The 14,079-nt window shown below is 42.5% G+C and overlaps 1 protein-coding gene across 1 annotated transcript in view; it reads right to left on the bottom strand.

Annotated features, from left to right (window-relative positions):
- ROBO1 (roundabout guidance receptor 1) overlaps nucleotides 1-14,079 on the bottom strand; it is a gene marked incomplete at its 3' end in the record, with an annotated part of 602,172 nt that extends 588,093 nt beyond the window's left edge. Inside the window, exon 1 of the mRNA XM_082220668.1 lies at nucleotides 13,799-14,079. The remainder of the gene's footprint in view (nucleotides 1-13,798) is intronic.

The following is a 14,079-nucleotide window of genomic DNA, read 5'->3' as shown; positions in this document are numbered from 1 at the left end:
GCAAAGAAACAGAAAAGATTATTGTAACTTTAAGAACCTTTTCTGTGAGTTCTGGGTGTGGTTTTCTAGGCTGATTAGGTACAGCTGGTGATGAGTACAAAAGGAGGAGTTGTAGTTTGAATTTGCCTGCAGAGAGAGAACACCCACGTGCTTTCTGTTTGTTGTTTTTCTATAGCTGTAATAAGTCTCATGGTTCTGTCATCTGCCACTAGAAGAAAAAACCCCTCTAACACCATGGGATATGTTGGACTAGGAGAACCTTATTTGCTCAAGGCTATCCTGTGAACTTCATAGCCAAGCAGAAATGTGAACCTAAATTCCCCACACCTGAATGAAATACCTGAGCTTTACTTTGGCTCAGGTAACAAGTACCTGAGCCATGTAACAAATCCCTCAGTCCTATTTTTCTATAATATCTCTGAAAACAGTTCATCAGTTTACTTTTTAAAAAGTTCAAACACACAGGTATTCTTACTATACAATCTAGAAGAGTAATCACATTGTTTTAAAGCATTTGTTTAAATGTCAATACTCCACCTACATTGCTAGCTATGCAATTTTGATGTCACTACCGTCTGGCCAGTATTGATTAAATGATCATTGATGGCTAACGAGCAATCTAAAAAAGTGTTAACGTTGTCTTCTGTAATGATTTTTAAATTGTATGCCTTTCCAAAACATAGGGTTTTTAAAATAAACAGACATGCGTCTATATTTCACTGTTCCGTTTAGTTGCTTCCAGACAACCTGTTTATTGAACATTTATTCTGATTTAATTGCAGAGAGCTTAGATGATGTTGCTTCTAACTGCAGTACATGCTCCCATCTAAGTTTTTTGTAGGGAGGGGAATAGGTTTGTTCAACAAGAGTGCCAAATGTACTTTAATTGTCCAACCTGAATTTGTCAATATGTGATTGAATCCCACCTGCCGAATAGTGACAGTCCAGAAGTAGTCTTTGAAAATGGCAGAAATCTTTAAGAAGTCTGAGAATTATGGGATCTCAATGTGTCTGTGTTGGCAGCGGGGCTTATGGGAAGCAACATATTGACTAGCTACCTACCTAGCCAGCTAGTCTGGTATTAATGGCTGTTCCACTTGTTCAGTGGTACCTCGGGCTAAGTACTTAATTCGTTCTGGAGGTCCGTTCTTAACCTGAAACTGTTCTTAACCTGAAGCACCACTTTAGCTAATGGGGCCTCCTGCTGCTGCCGCGTCACCGGAGCATGATTTCTGCTCTCATCCTGAAGAAAAGTTCTTAACCTGAAGCACTATTTCTGGGTTAGCGGAGTCTGTAACCTGAAGCGTATGTAACCTGAGGTACCACTGTACTTGCTGACTTGCTCTAACTGCACTTTCCATAGAATGTGTGCAAACAGCACTGAGATGTTGTGTGCAGAATAGAAACACTTTATCAAGGTAGCTAAGATGATCCCTGCAGATGTTTCTACTATCAGTCCCAGGCAGCATGGCCAGTGGTCAGGGGTGATGGAGGTTGGAATCTAGCAACATTTGTTTAGATGAATGGGTAGGAAGGCTGTGATTTTTTTCACCTAAAAAATTTGGCTCCTCCCCAATTTAGCCTCTACAAATGGCATTGCAAATGGGGAGCAAAACAGCCCTACACATAGCGCTCTTTACTAATAGACCTATTATTAATTTGGGTAATACACATTATGTGACATTATCAGAATTAATAAATCATGCATTGTGTGAGGAAATATTTTATGTTATCTGTCCTGAATCTACTGCCAATCAATTTCATGGGGAAAACCAAAGTCCTAGTATTCTAAGAGAGGGAGAAATACTTTTCTCTGTCCACCTCCTTCACACCACAGAACCCATATTAGTGTTAGGTTGCAGGTGAAGATGACAGAAGTATTAACTAGCTTATGTTGTTTGATTCAATCACTAGTTTTATTGTCTGGCCAGCACAGCTTCTCTGAACATTTTCTCTTAAAAAAAACAAAAAACAAAAAAGCCTCATTATAATTAGATACAGCAATTTTTGTCAAGGTAAATCTTATAGCAAGTTGAAATTTGCACTTGGGTTTCCCAAGCTAAACGGTCTAACCTCATATAGTAAGTATCCATCATACTTTGATAAAAACTATACAAATAAAAAAATGCTCCTAGAAGAATAGCATCTATTTTATTTGACTTCTTAGTAATAAGTTTATGATTGTCTTGTGATTTATCATTATAACATAATTAGACACCAATTATGCACCTGACATGATGAAGAGGAACTTTTCTGTGCCAACACAAGCTGATGCAAGCTTAGCTAGGAGGCATGAAAATACCTTTTTTTTGTGGCCACATCCCAGATTTGGAACTTTTATTGACAGGAAATATGTCTGGCTCTTTAATTCTTTACTTTCCATCATGTCATCACTGTTTAGTTTAGATGGACTTTTAATTAGTCTGAAAGTCAACACTGTAACTTTGCCAGAGTTCATTCTAACAAATCTTAACTGAAAGATATAAAAGAAAACAATCTGTAGTCCATAGTAAAGCAGCTATGGGTTTAGAAGTGACTCCATTTATGTTGTCACAAGGAACCTTTATACACCAAGGTAAAAACTTAGAATGAATCAAGGTCTCAGAAATGATGCCATGCTAGTAATAGTTGGCTTCAAAAGACAGAACTATACTGAATCTGTTCCACCTTTTCCTCATATTTTCTTGAAACCTAGTTGCTCTCTTAACATTCTGTTCAAACTATAAGCTGTAATTAGGGAGGATGCCTATGCCTTAAGTACATTAAAATGTCATTATGCACACTGACCAAAGTACCTTTTTAAAAAGCCAATGCTGAAATAATACTTAAGCAAATACATGTTTATTATCACCAAATGTACCAATAGCCCACATTCCAGCAATCCAAACATTAGTATGAAAACATTTTTCCAATTACTGAAGATTCCCTATAGTGCTTCAAGCTGCTTTATGACATTTTAAACTCTGTAAATAATATGGGCTTTTCAAAAGCTACAAAATCTTAGTTTCCTCCCATTGACCTGGGAACTAAATTTATAAAAAGCACATTTTCATAGTAGGGAAATAAAAATGCTTTTAACACATTTGTCTTGAAAATTGGTGGTGGGTGGTGTTAAATAGTGTCAGGGGATAAATAACCATAAAACATAACATTAGCGTATCCAGGTATTATTTGAAGCAGACACAAATGGGATGTCACTACACTTTGTCATTTTTCTTGCCATTTGTCCCATTAAAGCTATGTAATCATACATCAGTCACGATTGCAGTCAGTATTTTCTTTTCTTTTCTTGCTGTGTTTGGTTCATCATTTCTTTCTACTATGGAAGAAATTCTTTAGGGACAATAATTTTCCCATAATGGCAGTTATGATCTGGATATGATTTTAAACATGTTGTAATGTTTCTAAAGACACAGCATAGTTTAAAACTAAGTTCAGAAAACCATAATTCAGTTTTTTTATTATAAAACCAACACATACATTTTATATCAAAAATGTAGGATATAAATCTTCAACAGTTCTTGACAGAGCAACTAAAAGCTACATTTGGGCAATATATAATACTTATATATTAGATTATATTCATTGGGGCTTATTTCTGTGTAGACATGCTTAGAACTTCACAGTAAGAAGCATTAGTCTTGGATGAATAATAGAGTTAAGCTAAAACTTATACTTCTAGCAGATCGAAAATTTGTTCCTCCATTTTGACAGCATACCTTGCCAAAATGCAAAAATCAATGCATATTTTCTGACAGGTGGACTCACATATGTGGCATATATTTACTAATTATATACTGCTCACAGCAGCCCTGTCTCAGCAGTTCACAATAAAATCTTAAAAATGGAGAAAAATGAATGAAATCTAAAATGCTGCAGCTAAAAAAGCACAATTGATTTAAACCCCATTGGAAACAAGGGTTTAATCTGCTGCCTGAACACCAAGATGAAGCTAACAATTAACTTCCTTGGATATTTCAGAAAACCAGCAGCCAAGAGAATGAATGGAACCAAGCAGAATTAAGGGTGGGGGGGAATCAATACATAATTTCCAGTTTCTATCTGATTTGCTCATTGCTAAATTTGGCTTAACTAAAATACTGCTCATTCTATCCAGAAATCAAAACTGGAAAAATATCTGGTGGCCACTCTAGTAACTTCTAATAATTTCACTTACTTATTTCAAGGAAAGTAGAAAAACGGCAAGAAATACAGAAAGTAGATTTCAATCAGGGGACATTCCCATGTCTGGAGATGCCAAGTATTGAACCTGGGACCTTCTGCATGTGGAACATGTGCCTTTATCACCATTTGAAGTTAGTCCTGTAACTTTAAACCAATCAGTGAGACTGGTTCTTGGAAAAGAGGGGTGGAAGAGAAGATACATCTAAAATGACATATTTTCCATCTGAAATATCATGAGCATCAGCACATCCATGCAGAGATTTTCACCCTGTCACAGTACACACTGCTATATTGGTTCTTACAGTGCTGACTCAATACTTTTAGGGCAATGCTTTCAGTCAAAGTTACCTGTCATGATAAGGTAGGGAGAGTAAAATTATGGGTGGTCGTTTATTGTAGCAAAGAACAACTCTTCATCATCTTGTCCCAAATACTACACCAATTCTTTACCAGTGCCTAACATCACAATAAATAAAAGTGTTGGAAGGATTTTAGAACACTACATACCAAGTTTAAATGCTTGGCTAGAGAAAGGGCAAATGCAAACACACACACAGGTAGATACTGAGGAAAAAACCTTTTCAGCAGTGAACCCCTGGCTTTTGAATTTTGGTGGTGCTTTCCTTGGCACTCTCCATTGCTAGACAAATATTGGGGTTTTTTTGCTATGTTCGAAGCAAGAGGAAAAACAAGCAAGTAGTGTAGAGAAGATAGAGAAATGCTATTGGGTGACAAAGACAATGCACAACTGCTCAACACCTACTTTGCCTCTGTCATCACCCAAAAGGAAAGCAGTGGTGAACCTGGATATCAGAATAAACAATGCAAGGAGGAAGCTGTAGCCCAAGATAGGAAGAGAGTTAGTAAGGGAACATCTAGCTACTTGAATTCAAATCTCCAGGGCCTGATGAGCTGCACCCAAGGGTACTAATGGAGCTTGCAGTTGTAAATCATACCAATGCTTAAAGAAAAATCATGCTGTTAAGCTATCCCTTCAACTTTTCACAATGGATCACATGATTAAGGGACAAATCATGAGCAAATAAATCAAATATAGTATTTGCATTATAATAATGTACTATTTACTTTTTTCTTGGTATACATGAAAATGTATGTGTGTGTAGAAAAATCCAAATTACAGTGGAATTAGAAATGCAAAAATAAAGTTGGCATCACAGAAAGTAAAATGTATCTCAGACTCTTTAAGACTAATTGAATTGCCATTGATAAGTTGTCACTTAAAGAGACAAGTCTGCAGTGAAACATGGGTTTGCTGCAAATGACCTGTCATTACAGCCATGGGTAATGTTCACGTCCAGACTAAAAACACAATACCTCCTAGCAATATTCTCAACAGGAGTCAAAACAGCAGGAATGGTGAAAAGTCAGTGTACATGATCCACTAGAGAATTATGCCTCAGGTGCTATGTTAATTTACTTGCTGGCATACATTAATTGAAACCAATCAATAACACCTCTGGTACGGACTAGGAAATGCTGCCAAAGTAATTGACTGCCACATTTATTCATGTTCCAAATTTGGAAAAGTGGAATAATTTAGTCAAAGATTTTTCATTTACGTCAGTATAGATAACACAATGATTTCACAACTGTTCTTCCAGTTCAAATTACATAAATTTGTGTCCTTTTTTAAAAATCACCGGTGCCTTTTTAAAAGTAGTGTACTATCCTACAACTGCTAAACATGCTCTTGGCTTCTTCTTTTTTTTTTTACTTTAGGTAGCACAATTAATATAATCAAATATTTTCACACTTACATTTTGAACTTTATATACCTGCACGGTCTCCCTAAAAAACCAATGTGACAGTAGTACAGTTTACCTCTTGTATGCTAAGACAGAAAGTCATATGCTTAAACCCAGTGAATTCATGGTTCAGGAGATATTTGGAACAGGACTTCAGAACTTATTTTAGGGTTTAGCCCTATGGTCCCTGGAAGGACATTCCAAGGACCATAGGCAAGGTCAGATTCATGATCTAGGAACATCCCTCTCTACCACAGCTGACTTCTCTGAGACACTGCCCCAACTAATGTTGGTTGAACCCCAAAGGGAACATGTCACAGCATACAAGTGGCTTGGGTCCAAAGCTGTCCTGGCCCTCTAACCCAAACCAGGGAGAGTGAATTTAGCCATACTCTGGAATAGGTATGGTTCCATTCCCTTCCTATTGTTTCCAATGGGGAGGATTTTTTTTTTAATGACAGCTGAGAAAACAACATAAAAACACAGAGCATTCTTCCTCCACCACTCACTTCTTCCCTGCCAACTCAGAATGTACTGCAACATTGCTGTTCAGTGAGATTTGAAGTCTTACCTTCTGGTATTCCTATGGAAGCTTTAGGAGCCATAGATAATGAGAACGGAGTGGGACGAGTACAGCCTATAGGTGACCTTTCCTCTTTTTCCATTGCAAGCATCCTGCAGACTTTAGGGTAATTGACAGTGAACTAGTCAGAAAGGCTGCTAAGTGTGACATTTTTGCACCCAACCAATCACATTCTGAAAATGAAGTTCACTTTGAAAATAGTTCCCTCAAGGTTTGAAACTATTTCAAACCAGAATTTTAGATGAACTGTGGAATGCAAGTCATATAATGAAAACAAACTTTTGGGATAATTATTTGGATAACTTGAATTACTGCTTAAAATAATGGCTTACGTTTTAAAGCAAATAGTATAATATACAACAAATAAGACCAATAAGGAATGGGAAACAGGATTGAGAGAGTGCTTGCTGCTCAGGTGCATAAGTGCCTGGATGGAACTAATTATGTAGACTAATTTCAATTTGACTTCCAAGCTGTATTTTGGCAATGAAACAGCTTTGGTTGTTCTGACTGATGAACTTTATCAGAAAAAGAAAGGTCAAGAGCCACCCTGTTGACCCAACTCAATCTTTCAGCAGCTTTTGATACCATTGACCACAAATCGGGACATGGGGACATCATTTGGTGGTGGTTCCATTCCTTTCTCCAATACCATTACCAGAGGCAAGCATTGGTGGGTCTCTGTTTGGCCGCTTGTGTTATAAAAACCCATAGGGTTCTGTTATGCCATACAGCACTCATATGAAATCTCTGGAAGCAACTATCCAGGACTACAAGGCAAGATGCAATCAATTTCCTCAGAATAACCTCTAGTATATCAGCACTAAGAGAAATGTGTTCTATTAGCGGGGGGGACGGGGACGGACGGACGGACGGATGGACGGACTTGTGATAAAAATCAACTACACTATGAACAACACAATGGTTGAATAGATGTCACCACAAGTTGTTTCTTTGGTTAAAATCCTCTCTCCTTCCAGTGGGCTTAACCTTCACCTTTCTCAGAGACAGGTTGAGCAGAAACTCTAGCCCCAGTGAGACATTATCATCATCTGTCTGTTCAAACACCAAAGGCCCCTTGTTCACACTGTGGATTACAAGGGATGAACTCCCACTTGAGTTCATTAGCAGTGTACATTCTGCAACCTCCTCAGAAGTTCCAGAAGCTTGTGCAGATCCACTAAACATTTGATTTCCTTTTGCTGGAAACTGACAGAACAATTCATGTTGCTTACTACCACTGCCAAAGCTCTGTGAAATAGTGGAGCTACTACTCTATCTACAGCTTGGCCACTCATGGCAGCAGCAGTGGAAGGTGGGAGGAGGCAGATTGGGCCTGATCCCTGTGCCAGCTTCAGTCTGGTGCAGCAATTAGGTTCAGGTCATGTCTTGTACCAGCCAGCACCAGCTGGGAGAACAACTTGATGGCTAGTGGATCCTGGTCTGGTTCAGTCACATCCCTGGAATGCCCCATTTTGGGACCTTCTGCTGGGCTCTTCAAGTAGGGATACCACTGGCAAGCTGCCTGCATGTCGGCATATTTGGGAAGTGGTAGATATGTGCTGGTAGAGTGGTGCAAGTGTCACTCTGGGGGTGGCAGCCACAGGAGGCTGGCTGAGCCAGGAGAAGCAAGAAGAATGATGCCTTTACTAAATCCAATCCAGAGACTAGGAGATCTGTATCACAGGCTACATGAGAAAAATATTTTTGAAGTCTGAACCCAACCCCAACCCACTTTCCAACACTGCTTAACAAGGTTTTTGTAGAAGCACAATTCAAAGTGTTGGTGCTGACCTTTAAAGCCCTAGATGGCCTCAGTACAGTATACCTGAAGGAGAGTCTCCACCCCCATCGTTCTGCCCGGACACTGAGGTCCAGTGCCGAGGGCCTTCTGACGGTTCCCTCGCTGTGAGAAGCCAAGTTACAGGGAACCAGGCAGAGGGCCTTCTCGGTAGTGGCACCCGCCCTGCGGAACTCCCTCCCATCTGATGTCAAAGAGAAAAACCACCACAGACTTTTAGAAGACATCTGAAGGCGGCTTTGTTTAGGGAAGCTTTTAATGTTTAATAGACTATTGTATTTTAATATTCTGTTGGAAGCCGCCCAGAGTGGCTGGGGAAACCCAGCCAGATGAGAGAGGGGTGAATTGCTTTGAGCGATTCCAGGATACACTTGCAGGCATTCACTGAATTCAGTGACACTATACTAATGTGATTGATGGCAGAAAGTGAAGAGGAATTAAAGAACCTTTTAATGAGGGTGAAAGAGGAGAGCGCAAAATATGGTCTGAAGCTCAACATCAAAAAAACGAAGATCATGGCCACTGGGCCCATCACCTCCTGGCAAATAGATGGGGAAGAAATGGAGGCAGTGAGAGATTTTACTTTCTTGGGCTCCATGATCAGTGCAGATGGTGACAGCAGTCACGAAATTAAAAGACGCCTGCTCCTTGGGAGAAAGGCGATGGCAAACCTAGACAACATCTTAAAAAGCAGAGACATCACCTTGCCAACAAAGGTCCGTATAGTAAAAGCCATGGTTTTCCCAGTAGTGATGTATGGAAGTGAGAGCTGGACCATAAAGAAGGCTGATCGCCAAAGAATTGATGCTTTTGAATTATGGTGCTGGAGGAGACTCTTGAGAGTCCCATGGACTGCAAGAAGATCAAACCTCTCCATTCTGAAGGAAATCAGCCCTGAGTGCTCACTGGAAGGACAGATCGTGAAGCTGAGGCTCCAATACTTTGGCCACCTCATGAGAAGAGAGGACTCCCTGGAAAAGACCCTGATGTTGGGAAAGATGGAGGGCACAAGGAGAAGGGGACGACAGAGAATGAGATGGTTGGATGGTGTTCTTGAAGCTACTAGCATGAGTTTGATCAAACTGCGGGAGGCAGTGGAGGACAGAAGTGCCTGGCGTGCTCTGGTCCATGGAGTCACGAAGAGTCGGACACGACTAAACGACTAAACAACAACAACAACAATACTAATGTGAGACCAGTTCAAATATTAACATTGCTGCTGTCCCTTCTTTAAACATAACCAATGCAGAAGCATCAGGATACACCAAATCAATGCAATCACTTGCTTTAAATAAAGTATTAGCAGACACTTTCCAGTATTTTCCTCATGTTCTAAAACCACTTCTTCATGTGTGTGGTGTTTTGTGGTACCTACTAATGTCTTGACACATTCAAGTACATATCATTATCAACATCTTTTGAAAAATTATCTGTTAGCAGCTGTTTTATTGCAAGTGCATTATTCTGCAACATATTAGTCTACATGAACTGTACAAAGCAGCCACAATGAATGCTTCCTGTGGAACCATTTTAATTAAATGAATTGACTAATAATAGTAATGAAAATGGATAGAGCATTTTTAAACCATAAGATACTTTGGCATAATTGAGTGAACTAACCCCCTTCTGGAAAGTGTGTGTGTTTTTGATTCAGGGAAGCTAGGCTCAGTTGTACAACATATGTTTTTCATACACAAGGTTCCAGGTGCCATCTAAGCGTCATCCCTAACTAAATATCCACCTGAGACCCCAGAGAGCTTCTAGCAGTCAGAACAGACAACAGACAAGACCCAGAACATGACACAGCATAAGGCAGCTTCTTAACATCCATGTTTTCAACATTCACAGCTCACAAATATGGGTGAGTCCACAAAATAGTAATGGCTACACATGTCAATGAGTTCACTTTCTCAGAAACAATTCAGCTCCCTGCCATGAAAGTAACATTGAAATCCTATTTCTGAAACCATGTTTATGAATTCTGATCACTTTCCATGATACAGAGCTTAAGTCTGAATTCTTTTCTAAAAATGCTGTTATTATCAGCGCACACACCCTTACGTGTGTTCAGCTTGCACGCAACTGTGTATATGCACGGTGCTGGGAGATTATTAAATAAATAGAATCATACCAGGAAATGGTGGGAGAGAGCTGGAAAGTCCTGGCGACTCTGGTGCAGACCCTCCCCAGAGCCCAAAGAGGACATGAGTGACAGAGAAGAAACCTGAAAGAGACCTGAGGCACAGCGGGGCTTTGTGTGGGCTGCTGAACCTCCCTGCCTAACAACTGACACAAGTGTCATGAACTGGCAGGACTACAGGGAGGAGGAAAAGCAGGAAGAGGATCCTGGTGAGGGGTAACTGAGACCCAGGGGGGCAAGCTGGGGATGGAGGAGAGGTTGTGCAGAAAGTAATCAGAGAGTGAAGGAGGATGTTGAGGGGATCAGGGTCCAGTGCACAAGGACCTGTCTTACACGGCAGTCTCTGAGGTGTAGGAAGCAGCAGGCAGTGTGCTCCCGGATGCTGAGACAGGCAAAGGCCCATAGTCCAGCTCATTAGCTGGCCAGGCGGGACTTGTTAGCTCTGGGAAGAAGTGTGTGATTCCTCAGCTGGAGTAGGCTTGGAGCAGGTGAGGCTCACATGCCTCATCAAGCCCAGATGCTGCAATCAGCATGTAGAGTTGAGGTGATATGTCTGCTCAGCTTCCCACCTTGGGTGGACCATGGCTTGGATGTCCCAGGGAGCTCTTTGGGACTGTGTTTGTGTGGGACTGACCTCTAGGTGCCCTGACCCCTAGATCAGCTGCAGAGGCAGGAGCCTGGCCTGACCAGACTTTGGACCTGTTGGCCTAATGGACTACGCCGTAAGATGTGGAATCATGTATACCAGTGGGATGCCGCCAGGTAGTTTGTGGTTGAGGACAATGAAAGGGAGCACCACCATAACTACTTTCTCACAGCCTCCTGTCAGTGCCAGAGCTTCAACTCTACTTGAAGAGAGTTGTGTGGAGGGAAAGGGAGAGGAGCCAGACAGCAGAAAACAGGTGTTTGGAGACTTTGCAGATGGTGTTCCCCACTTTCTATACTATTTCACTTATGAGTGTGGGGGTCTGGAATGTAACCCCAACAGCAGTTACCTGGGTTATTATACCTATTGAACTCTTAGTGGCAGAGATGGAGAGAGGCACTTGTTGGATTTTCCACCTCAGGCGTCAGGATAACTTCACCAACCTTGAGCGGCATGAACATTGAGTTGGGTGGGTTTGGCACTGACCCACCACAGGCAGCAAAATGCCTTCGGTATCTTTGCTATACATGCATGCTTGGACTCTGTACTCATGGGCAACCTGGCAGGCCTCGCAGTGGCAGCGGCTTGGCGGGCCCCACAGCAGCACTGCCCTTCCTGGTGGCGGCTGAGGCAACAATGATGGCAGAAAAAGAGCCAACAAAGGTAAGAAGCTGGGGGGGGGCAGGGGAGGGAGCTGGTGGCAGGGTTCAGTAGTGGCATGGGGTGGGTGGGTGTGGGGGGTGTCCCTCTTTGGTGGCATAAAAAGTTGGAGAGTATGCATTTATTAAACCAACAGGCAGCCTTCTCCAGTTGTTTTTGTTTTAACTATTGTGCTTTTTACCGTGTATTTTATCCTGTGAGCCACCCTGATATCTCGTGATGGAAGGGCAGTATATAAATGTAATAATTAAATTATTATTATTATTATTATTATTATTATTATTATTATTATTATTATTAAATGCATGTTTAGGATTACATAGTTCTACAGCACAACCCTGTTTACACTGAAGGAAGCCCCACAGCGTTCAGTGGGACTTAACTCAAAGGAAAGCGCGGTTCGAGCTGCAGCCTTAGACAACGCGGGCTGCATCGCCCTCAGCGGTTCTCTGCAACCCTCGCAAGCAGGGGAAACGGACTCTTACCTGGGAGGAGCGGGAGGGGAGCACGCGGGGGGGGGGACGACGAAGCGGGCGCCAGTGTATTTACCTTTCTCTCCCCACACGAGGATTGCGGACGAGGCGGGAAGGAGGCTGAAAAGGGCAAGCCCTCGGTGGCCACACACATTCCTTTGCCTTTCGAGAGCGCGTCAGTCAGAGTGTCTCTCTGCCTCTGCCCCCACCCAGCCCCGTCATTCTCTGAGTCCCACCAATATAACTATTTCTTTCCCTGCGTTCCCCGAATAATAAAGAGGTCGTGGCCGCAGCGGGGGGGGGGGAGTGTGAGAGCGGACAGAAGAGACGGTGCACTGACGGCTGCGGCAACTGACTGCAGCAGCAGCAGCACAAGCAGCTGCGGCAGTGGCAGCCCACCAGGCGAGCTCCCCAATCTCTCTCTCTCTCTCTCTCTCTGCCTCGCACACACTTTCTATCCAGTAGCCAGGCGCCAGCCTATAGGGGGCTCTTTCCATTGTGTTAGGCGGAGGCGGCCGCAGCAGAGCGCCTCTCGGCGCAGTCCTACTCCACGCCCCGTAGCCGCCCTGTCCTTCGCAGAGAGGGAGAGGGAGAGGGAGGAGGGGGAAGTTACTCGCAGCAGCGGCAGTAGGGAGCCTTTCATCCATCATGCAGGCGCTGCACGGCTCCCCCACCTGCAATATGCTTCCCCCAGCTACCTCGGGGGTGTAGGGGGGTTGACTCTTAAACAAAATCCAGGGTTATGAAGGAAAGGGAGGAGGAACAAATCTTCTGTTAGGTGAAACGTTCTTAAAGGGTTAATTTCTTTCCTTCGCAAACTGCATATAGTGCTGGGGAGAGGAGAGTTTGCAGGGCATTCAGTATCCACGGTATTCTCACTCCCCCTCTCCGTAAAGAAGCCAAGGGAAGGTAGAAGGACACACACACACACACACACACACACACTGCATTTGCAAAGTACTACAGTGAGACCCCACTTCAGAAATAGCAGCAGCAGGAAGTCCCTGCCTGCACCACCAAAGCAGCTTTACTAGAGAGGGGAAAAATCACTCTGTAAAGTTGCTTTTCCAAGCCCAACTGAGTCTATAAATCAAGGCGCGGGGGGTGGGGGAGGTTCGGCTCCCCCTTTTTTTGCTGTGCTGCTCCATGCAACGTGAAAATTGCTCTTTAGAGAGAGAGAGCGTGTGCCTTTGAACCCATGCCCGGGATGCTTTCCAACTTCTTCCTTAGCCCTGGTAGCAGTCCTACCCTTCGTAATCCGAGAACTTTAGCAGACAATAAAGGGAGCATCAGAGAAACTTGTTAGATTGGCATTGGGATTTCATCTTTTAATCGCTCTGCCAGTTGCTTTTTTAAAAAAAGAAACGAAAAGAAACACTCTAAATAGATCCACCACCTAAAACGACCCCTGTCCGTTTCAAATCCAGAATAACTGCAATACAGCATCGCTTCCCTCCCTCGCCCCCCTTTTTTAAAAAAGGAAAGAAAACATGACACTTGTGGACGGGTAAAAATCCATCGGTTGGTTAACTTGAAGCACTTACCCCTCTGAGATAAGGAAGATGTCAGAAAACTAGCAGCTCCATGATTCAAAGAATCCTTGCAACTTTCCTTAACATATACAGAGACCTTCTGTTGAGTTCAAGCAGGCAAGCTATTCAAGAGGACTTTTCACTCGAAAAGAGGGATGAAACTGGATCTCTTCCCCGGTATCAGGACTCCGGAAAACCAAATCCTTCTTCAGAAGAGAATTCTTTCAGACCCGTTATCTGTATTACCATTAATGCGCAGAGCAGAAGGCATTGCATACAAATAGATCCAAGTA

This window comes from Podarcis vaucheri (assembly GCF_965113315.1).
Source record: "Podarcis vaucheri genome assembly, chromosome: 4".
NCBI lineage: Eukaryota > Metazoa > Chordata > Lepidosauria > Squamata > Lacertidae > Podarcis > Podarcis vaucheri.
This window is presented reverse-complemented; position numbering and strand designations above follow the sequence as displayed.